General features: G+C 41.6%; 1 protein-coding gene across 2 annotated transcripts in view; it reads left to right on the top strand.

Annotated features, from left to right (window-relative positions):
- Positions 1 to 7,727: 7,727 nt before the first annotated feature.
- The window catches only part of dgkb (diacylglycerol kinase, beta), a 66,021-nt gene continuing 63,050 nt past the window's right edge, over positions 7,728 to 10,698 (top strand). For both annotated transcript variants that reach the window (XM_020615561.1, XM_020615560.1), the window contains exon 1: positions 7,728 to 8,122. The gene's annotated coding sequence lies outside the window, so the exon portion shown is untranslated. The remainder of the gene's footprint in view (positions 8,123 to 10,698) is intronic.

Here is a 10,698-nt window from a genome sequence, read left to right as displayed (position 1 = left end):
TAACACTCTCTGCAGGCGCTTGCAGTCCATAGCAGTAGTGCTGCCATACCAGACAGTGATGCAGCTGGTCAAGATGCTCTCGACGATGCAGCTGTAGAAGTTGTAAAGGATCCTAGGTGACATGCCAAACCTCCTGTTAATCTGGTTTTGTAACAGCAGATTGTTGAAACAAACTTCAGATGTGTGGAGCAATAAGCAGCCCACAGCAGATGGTGCTGTTATCCCCTGTCAGTCTCATTTAAAACAGCATCCTGTTTTCAAGATCACCTGTGTTCAACAAAATGCACACATCAGTATTTGAGAGACATTAAGACATCCACTAATGAACTGAGGTCATGCAGAAACAAATAGGTCTTATGTAAAAGGAAGCAACTTGGGATTTTACAAGTGGTTTCTCTAATGCTCAAAAAGTGTGTGTGTGGCGTCCAACACAGGGACTCATGGTGCACAGCTTCACTTCTGGATGTAGCCAAGTCTTCTAACTAGTTCTGAAAGACCTTTTATCTGAAAGAATTTTATCTTTATCTAAGTGTAAACTCTGACATTGTATATGAATATTAATTTTATAACAAAACATTTACTAAATCTGCTAGACATGTTATAGTTTTACAGTAAATATACAAGTGAATAACCCCTTATCTCTTACAATATAGTACCTTAATCATGTTGACACACAATCAAATATCGGCTGCTGATAGTTCCAAACATGATTAATTTGTACAAATATGGAGAAAGTGCCGGTTGCTTATCTCTAAATCAGTGTGTGTTCACAAACAAGTGTAATAATATTAACAGTATGAAAACATCAGTGTGCAGATTCTGTAAATGACTGTGGACTTTGTGAAAACTGAAGGAGCAGAAGTCTCGTGAATATTCATGTGTCTTATTAACAGGTCTACAGATGGCATTACGGTACATATGTGCAGAATTTTCATGCTGGCTTCAGTATAATGCCAGACATTATCAAATGTGTTCAGCTAACAGATGCAGATAACATCTGTTAAGAGGAGCCAAAAAAAAAACACTCCTAAGTGAGGAAATATTGGATAAACAGGCATCACCAAACAGGATGGTGCATGTTTTGGTTTCACAGGTCACTGTTATGTGCCGTTCGCACCTGTCAGTGAGCGAACGAGAAAGAGGCGGACCCAGGTAGCCGACTTCGATGCAAGCAGTGATTTATTATGTACAGTGATGAGGAGAAATAACAAAATACACAGAGGGAAATAGTGCGTAGTCCTGTCGATGAGTAGTAGCCGGGTGTTTGACCAACAGTAGGAGGTGAGGAGATGGAGAGCTGGGCCGAGCTGCGTAGGCTGGGTCACTCCTGGGCTGGTCGGTGGTGATGGTGGCTACTGAAGGTGGAGACAGAGAGATGAAGGCAATAGTAGAACAGATAGGCGACTGAGCATTGACCTGCCTGGGAGGGGAGAGTGGAGCCACGGTCCGGAGGAACAGTCCATGGGGGGAACACAAAACAGTAGCTGGCTAGGGGATAAATACATACAAAAACAATGACAACGCACGGAGTAAAGTTGGCCTAGAGACTAGAATGAACTGGCAAGTGACTGAGGAGTGAAACCGGGTAATATAGTGAATGACCTAATCAAGTGCAGCTGGTGATAAGGGAGTGAGGAACAGGTGAACGTGATTAGTGTAAATGGGCAAGAGACAGTAGGAAAGGTGAGGGAGGCCAGAGCGGCCGAGCAAACCTGACAGTCACATATTTGCACAAAAGCGCGGAAGTGCAGTTCATTAGGACAGCATTTTAGCCACAACATCAGAACATCATGGCACACTTATAATCTGCAGTAAAACCTGCAGGTGAAGTACAGTTACTACGGAATCACACGGCAGAAAATAGCTGCTGTGGCTTCACAATGTTCACGTATTAATTAGTGATGCTAGATGTTAAAGCCAGACTCCTCCTGTGACGTCACTGATTGAGGTGTGGTCGCACATTTAATTTGCTTTGTGCAGTGCACCTTGTGTTTTATAGAGAAGTTCAAGATAACAGTAGGAAAGGCTGGATGATAGGTTGGCAACACCATGGCTAAGTGCACAACAGAGCTGTGTGCAAGACAAATGGAGGGAAAGCAGGAAGTGTTTTCACCTGCTCAGCCTCTTTCACCAACACAGATTCTCATTAAACTGTGAATATCACGACTGAAATGAATGGCACTGTACTGCAAGTGGGTTTTTCCCTCCCTTCTGCATTTATTTAACAGTTTTAGCTTTACTAGCTAAAGAATAGAGAGAAGCTGGTTGTGTTGCCTGGTGACAGTAAAAGCATGCTTCAGGATTTGCTTGTCTTATGCTCCCAGGATCTTGACAAGCATCATTGCATAACTCACTTTTGGGGCTTAAACATAAGGCTTTTGAAAAGCAAACACAGGAATAAATACATTGGTTATCTGTGCTATCAGCTTATATTACCCATGTTTTATTGTTAGACACATCTAGCAACTGTTGTAATTATGATTAGGAGCAAATTAGGAAGTCAGGTGAAGTCAAGGACCAGAATTGCCCGCCCCGGGTAAAGAAACACAAAGTAGGGAAGAGGTCAGGGTTGAGTGGGTCGACAGCACTTAGGTGTTCACTCAGGGGGTACTGTTAGTTTCAAACTGACATCCATTAGCCGTGTGTGTATGTATATGGGGGGCGGGACGCTACACCTGGACAGGTCACCACCCTATCACAGGGCTGATACACAGAGGCAGACAACCATCATATTCATGTCTTCAGGCAGGTTAGAGTCACCAGCCAATTGTTCTACCACCTTTTATATTATTGTAAACATGAAGGTCCACTAACCTTAATGAAATCATGATTTTAATCCAAACCATTATCTCTTCCTAAACCCAAGTTATTTTTGTACCTAACAAACCATGACTGTTCCTTAACCAAAGTCACATGTTTTGTTTTTTTTTTGAAACCATGACGACAAAGGTCCGATACACCTGCTGTTGGTGTGCTCCTATGGGTCCTCTCAGTGGGAAGGGATAAACAACTTGCTGTATATTGTCACTTGGTGAAAAGCCTACAGTACCCACTGTACATCCAGGTAAAAAGTGAAGGCCAGAATGGGCTTTGGGGCAGTATGGGGCTTGTAGGGTCCAGTTCTTGTTACCATGCTAACCCTGAGAGACGAGGCAGTCCAAGTAACTTCAATACAGTGCTGATTTATTCAAAGGATCACAGGTAAAATTAACATTACACGCTCAGATATCTTCCACCTCCAAACTGCATGCAGGCAGATGTAAGATGGAAGACCCTGAACCCACTGACATATTGATCCCAGTGTAGGAGGATATGACCTTCACCTTTACATGAAATCCTACTAATAGGCAGTGAGAGAATTCTGCCTGTGGTCTTGTTTTAATGGAATGGGGAAACGTCACTCAAGGTAGACGATCAATGAGTGCGTCGATGAAAATTAGATCTCGCAGGGAGCAAAAACAAATTGGATGCTTTTTGTGGTTCTGCAGTATAATGGCAGCTTTTTAACTTTGGAATAATTTGTATGATAAATCACATTGATTCACCAGTAGTTTATACTGTTCTTATAATAACTCATGTAAATGATGAGTGGAATGCAAGTCATTCTTTAAAGTGGCATTCTCGTTTGCAGCTATTTAATTTTTAATCTTGGGTACTTCTAGATTAGCTCTGCACCCATCCTAACTCCAAATAGCCTATAATTATTTCAGAATGATAAAACCCGATATCACAAGGAGAGCGCACATCTCCTGTTGCCAGTCAGGAAGCTACGACAACACAAATCCACGCAGATTCTCAGTCATCCAGGTCATAGTAAGCTGAAAAAACTTAGAAAAATCAACTGGACTTAGGGGACATTTTCGATGGCAACACAAACAAAAAAACTGACAACAGCTCATTTTTGATATTAAAATGAAATATTGACAAAATAATATTGCAAATTATTGATTGATAGGGGAAAAGAGCTGTTCTTTGATTAATCAATACAATGCTCTGTAAAGGAATAGTTGTGTTTTAAGGGATGTACACTTTATGCCAAGATTTAAATAAAAAGATTGATAGCATCCTTATATCTGTACACTAAATATGGAACCAGGAGATGATTATCATAGCTTAGCATGAAGACTAAAAGCAGGGAGAAACAGCTAGCCTAGCTTGTTAGTCCAAACAAAAAAAAAATCCAGTCTTATCTCTGTCTGTTTAATCATTTTATACTAAGCCATTTTATTCCAGGTATAATATTTTCTTTTCTACTCTTTACATAACTTGGAAGATTACCTACAGTAACATCTGGTGAATTTGTATTTTCATCTTTTTTTTTTTTACAACAAATTTTCTGATCTGCACAGTGACTTTGTCTGAGTTCAAGGAAATGGAAACCGGGCCATGATGTATAATATGGCAATAATGGATCATGCTGAGTCGAGTTGGTAATTTGCTGTTAAAGGCTCCCTTTTTCCAAATCCAAAATGTATTTATATAGCACTTTACACCAACATCTGGTGGACCTAAGTGCTTCACACAATTAAGAGAAAAAAGCTTAATTAAAAACACTTTTAAAACTAAACAAACAAAAATACAAGCCAACAACAACAATAAATATCATACTCCATTAATGATTATATGTTTTAGTGAATATAAAGGTCTTAAGGAGAGATTTAAACACAGCCAAATCTGTAACAGATCTAATATTAAGAGGCTAATCATCCCCAAGTGGCAAAAGTCCTATCGCTCCATCATTTGTGAGAGAATCTTGGAACCTCTAGAAGATTTAAAGATGAAGATCTAACTGGGACGTGTCATTGAATATGATCACTGAGATACTGGGGTCCCAAACCATTTAAAACCTTAAAAACAAAAATCAGCAACTTCAATTCTGAGGGGAACCGGGAGCCAGTAGAGGTGAGATATGCTCGTATTTACATGTTTTGGTTAGGAAACGAGCAGCAGCATTATCAACCAACTGGAGACGTGAGAAAACAGATTTACTGATTCCAGAATAGCGTGCATTAGAGTAGTCAAGCCTAGAACTAACAAACTCATGGATTGCAATTTCAAAATTGTTAAATGAGAGAAAAGGCCTCACTTTACTCAACAATCGCAACTGGAAAAAACTGGACTGGACAACAGCATTAATCTGCTTATCCCTCCTCTTTTGCTCGTTACATGGCAGATGGGATGAGTGAACAAGCGTGACTTGCTCCCTTGGTGCCACAGAATGTTCTAGTGACTCATGCAATGATAATATACTGTAGTTCCATGCTCTGCACCCAGTGTCTACAGAGGAACAAAGGGGAGTCCCACTACACACATGCATGAGTGGACACTTGACAGACATGCACAGAATAATGTCTGCATGAGGCCCTATCATTATTACACTATTTCTGCTGATTCTGTGCAGTGGACTGCCCTGCAGGCTCAGCTGTCTGAACTGAAGGATGGTAACATTTACAGAATTCCATAGATACAGTATCTATCTGAAAAATGGGGCATGGCTGAGAGAGGGATGTTTTATCAGGATATGTGGAAGAATTGCTCACTCACACATACATCTGACAAGGGGCTTAACCATTTATAATTATGACCTCAGGAGGCACCAAAGTTGAAGCTCCGAGTTCTATACGTAGTATCTTTAATTACCTTTAGGGGTTTTTCCATCACAGGGCCCTACTGAATTGTGTCACACCTAGTAACGCTCATGACAGGTTCTGCGTTTGTTTCTGCTACATTGCACCCACGTTGGAGGTGCATTCTGGGAGCTAAATTTCAGCACCCCTTCCAGAAACTAGAGGAGAGAAAGGGCGCGTGCGTGCAGAGCAGTGACTGATGATTGGTTTAATGTCCCTGTCTTCACATAACAACCATTAGAATTACAGGCACAGTGTGTAAACACACAGCTGGCTGTGTGTGTTAGAGGGGAGCAGCCCAAAATTTACTTTAGTTTACAACATCTGAAAGACTGTAAAGTATTGGTGCAGTTGTCATGGCAACAGAAACAAAGGTACAACACCTGAACACCCTCAGGAGTTGCTGGACACTAAACCTGAGTTAGATGGAGATTGAACTTACAGTATCCTATATTCATAGTGCTCTATATGCTGGATGACTGTTGGCTGACTTTATAAGGCCAGGGTTTACAGTTTATTGCACTGTCTGTTTAAAAAAAACTGCTGGTTTAAGCAAAAAACAAATCCAGGCTTAATGTGAAAATGAGTCATAGCTAATGATATTTTCTCCGCAACAGACGAGCAACTTTAATTACAGTTCCCACAATGAGAGATTGACAATTACCAGCAGACCAGCTGCTGGTTGTCGGTCACACACAGGAGCAGTTATCCATCGACAGTCACATGTATGACATGTCAATACCTCTGCATAGGGGTGACAGTGGTATGGTGGGTAGAGCAGCTGTCTCCCAACCGGGAGGTTGGAGGTTTAAATCTCGCTGCCTGCTGTCCACATGTCAAAGTGTCCTTGGGCAAGACACTGAACCCCCCAAGTTGCCTGTGATGGCAGCGCATATGCACCCTCGGCTCCCAACTAAATTTTGTTGTACGTGTTACAATGAAAATAAAATAAAGCTTCTTCTTCTTTTTCTCTCTCTCTGATGACAGCCACATGAATAGTACTGGCACACTGGTCGGCCACCCCCCAACACATTGTGACCCATATCTGGGTCAGTCAATCTATGATGATGTTGTGGTGGCCGATTTAAATAGTGGCTCCTGTAGGTGGGAGGTTACATAGAGTACAAAGCGTGAGGGGTGTAAAGGTTATCTAAAGGTGGCCTAGTAATTGAACTGGAGAGATGAGGTTTGCCCTCAGGTCTATTTCTTCTAGTAGGCTTGTCTGAAAGGCAGAGCAGCAGGGCAGAGACTGTTATTGAGTAACCTTTAATTCTCATGCAGGGGTTTGCTGTGAACATACTGCATGCAGTACAAAGAGACATTTATACTGCACACAGGAGGTTAACCTCTAGCTTGTGACCTTCTATAGACGGCTAAATAACAATAGCAACAGGAAGTAGTGTAATGCTGTTGGGCCACTGTGAGTCGTAGGGCTGGGTAATGCTTGAGTAGAACTAGTTTGTAAAACATGTTGTCTGAACTCATAGGAAGCTTTACAGCCGGCTATCATAGATGTGGGGAGAAACAATTTCGGTTGAATATTTTCGGAAAGTTTCTGTTGGAAAGGAGTCATAGTGTTACGCTCAGTTGTTGACACAAAGTGGCAAATTAGTTGTGTAATCTTTGTTTTTTTTAATGAGAATTTAAATTATGGTTCTGCTCTCTTTATGAATGCTTAGATTTCTTCTGTGTCCACAGGAAATAATAAAGAAGTCATCTACCACCCCCCTCCACCTCCTGTTCCCTTGCATCATCTTCATCATTTCTCTTTGTCCCCATTTTTCATCTTTCCTTCTCTCTCTGCTTCAACACCCTCCCTCTCCCCCCTCTCTCATCATCTTCTTCTCTTTCCCACCTTCCCTCAGCCCTTTGAAGAGGATATTCCACAGGTTGCTCCACTTACTCCCTGTCATGTTGAATGCTAATGCGACAGCTTGATGTGAGCCATAGTGACCAGAGTAGAGATGTCTTGAGGGGAATGAGGGAGTAGCGGAGAGAAAGATGAGAAAGATGGAGCAAGCAGGCAGACCTCAGGGTGTTTCAGCAAAGGGAGGGGGAGGTGAGGAAGAGAGCGACTGAGGGGTGGGATGGAGGGATATGACGTGATCGAGCGGGAGTATGGAAAGTGATCATTGCGGGCAGAGCAGCGTTGGATAATCCCGCTCTCCTACCGCCCCCCTTTCTCTCTCACCACTCACATCCCCGGCAATACTGCTTTGACCAGACACAGCCGGAGAATAACAAACACTACACCATCTACATACTCATACACTGACATGCAGCAGAGAGGGCTGCTGCTGCTGCTGCTCCTTCACCCTCTCTCTTTCATCCTCTTGCTTTCATACACACACACAAATTACAAACAGCCTCTTGCCTTGCAGGTGAGAGAGGATCCAGAGGAGGACACAGTGGGAATGTGAGTGAGGAGATTTGTCTGAAAGCATCTACCTAGAGGACTCATCCCATTTTAGCAGTAAACTCCAGCTCTGCAGCAGGTGAGTGGCATGTTGATATTCCATTCCTGGTGCTGTATGTCGCAGTGGCCACTACTGTACTGTATCTGTGCATCATTGGTGTCTCAGCTGGGATCCTCTGTCAGTGCATCGTAGCACATGGATCCATGCTGCCTGCTGAATCTCCTCACTGCACCACTGCAGGACCATGAAGCTAATCTGATAACATTTGCAGAGGTGAATTTTTATTGTTGAAAGGATGCCAGCCGAGCATCTCTGTGATAATGCACTGCAGTTAGGCAACACTGGAATTGCAGTGCACTGCATAGCAGGAATATACTACACGCATCAGTGCTTTATTACAGATGGTATCACTGTGTTGGAATTAGACTCACTGGAGATTTAAGATAAAGGAGAGCTACTTTATTGCTGTGTGAAAGATTAAACAAGCTGTTGCTGAGCATTTTTGAGTTTCAGCTCCAGAGGCAGATCAAAGTTTATGCGAGGGAGGCTGATTCCCACGCACACCCAGCATGTTAGCACAGCAACACTGGTGGCTGCACATTGTGTTGATTGCTGCTTCCCCTTTCTTGTGTAATTTAATAATAATGTTGCACTCTTAATAATTATACATCTTTTTCACACAGCTGCCTCTTCATACAGTTTCTTATGATAAATGTGGCACCACAAAGAAATTTCCTGCACATGTATTCACTGACACATGCACACACAAGCTTCCATGAACACAAACATGACAAAATTAGATTTTCTTGTAAATCACTAAAAGCACAATGTTTATTATTTACAGTATGCAAACCCACATCTTCCTGTCACATTAGTGAACATGCCCACTTGTTGATCCAGGGCTTCACTTAGTAACTGAAGCAAATGCTTCAACGTTAGTGTTAGTGTGACACAGTAACAGTACACACACACATAAATCTAAAAGTAGTAAATGTCATCAGAGGCTGTCGTTCAAATCAATACAGCTTTAACGGTGACATGTGCTGTATGTACGGTGCTGATGAATGAGCTTGGCAATACTGCATGTCAGGTTGACACTTGATTTGTATCAGATGACACATCAGTGAAGCATTTACCCACCCTCACAAATGATACATATTCCTTCTGCGCCACAACTTCATAATACAAACCTATAAAATGTATGGTTTGACTTTTGAGCAGTAACGTGCATCACCCTGCTTTAAAAAAATCACTACAAACCATAAAAGTATTTTGATTGCGGTACTGTTTAAATGCTTTGAAATAAAATACAATTCCAGCAGAAACAAAAACAGCTTCTAATTTACATCTGGTGAAAAACTGTCTGTTGGACAAAATACGATAAGTACCAGCCTATAAAGGCCCATTTAGCTTGAACTTGATCATGTTGTCATCATAGCAACCAGTCAGGCTGATGCAAGGTCATCTGAAAAGCAGCACCAACACGCTTGAGAATGGTTTTAATGCCCAAACTGGGATTTTGCTTTCATACAAGGACCTGGCCACTTGTTGCTAACATTTCATGATGCTTCACTCCAAACCAAGCGATTGAGCCGTATTAGATTTAGATTTTTATTTTGACTGCTTTTATTTCCAGAAATGTAACACACTGGATTCCAGCATGCTGTTTTTATACATTGATTTTATCCATTAGAAAGGTCCCTATGGATTGTGTAGCTGCTCCACTTGTAGACCTCAAAAGCCAACAGGGAACTGGGCGATGGAATATTTAACTAATACTCGATTTTGCAGTAGCATTTTGTTAATAAGCATTAATACTATACAGGTGCATCTCAATAAATTAGAAGATCGTGTAAAAGTCCATTTATTTCAGTAATTCAACTTAAATAGTGAAACTCGTGTATTATATAAATTCAGTACACACAGACTGAAGTAGTTTAAGCTGTTGGGTCTTTTAATTGTGATGATTTTGCTCACATTTAACAAAAACCCACCAAATCACTATCTCAATAAATTAAATACCTCATAAGACCTATAAAAAAACATATTTAGTGAATTGTTGGCCTTCTGGAAAGTATGTTCATTTACTGTATATGTACTCAATACTTGGTAGGGGCTCCTTTTGCTTTAATTACTGCCTCAATTCAGCGTGGCATGGAGGTGATCAGTCTGTGGCACTGCTGAGGTGGTATGGAAGTCCAGGTTTCTTTGACAGTGGCCTTCAGCTCATCTGCATTATTTTGTTTCTCATTTTCCTCTTGACCCATTTAACCAACTTTTGGTGCTTTTGGCAGTGTGGGCAGGTGCCAAATCCTGCTGGAAAATGAAATCAGCATCTCCAAAAAGCTGGTCAGCAGAAGGAAGCATGAAGTTCTCTAAAATTTCTTGGTAAACGGGTGCAGTGACTTTGGTTTTCAAAAAACACACTGGGCCAACATCAGCAGATGACATTGCACCCCAAACCATCACAGACTGTGGAAACTTAACACTGGACTTCAAGCAAATTGGGCTATGAGCTTCTCTACCCTTCCTCCAGACTCTAGGACCTTGGTTTCCAAATGAAATACAAAACTTGCTCTCATCTGAAAAGAGGACTTTGGACCACTGGGCAACAGTCCAGTTCTTCTTCTCCTTAGTCCAGCTAAGACACCTCT

This window comes from Monopterus albus, unplaced genomic scaffold (assembly GCF_001952655.1).
Source record: "Monopterus albus unplaced genomic scaffold, M_albus_1.0 scaffold166.1, whole genome shotgun sequence".
Lineage (NCBI taxonomy): Eukaryota > Metazoa > Chordata > Actinopteri > Synbranchiformes > Synbranchidae > Monopterus > Monopterus albus.
The sequence above is the reverse complement of the archived record's forward strand: the minus strand, read 5'-3'. Positions and strand labels throughout refer to the sequence as shown.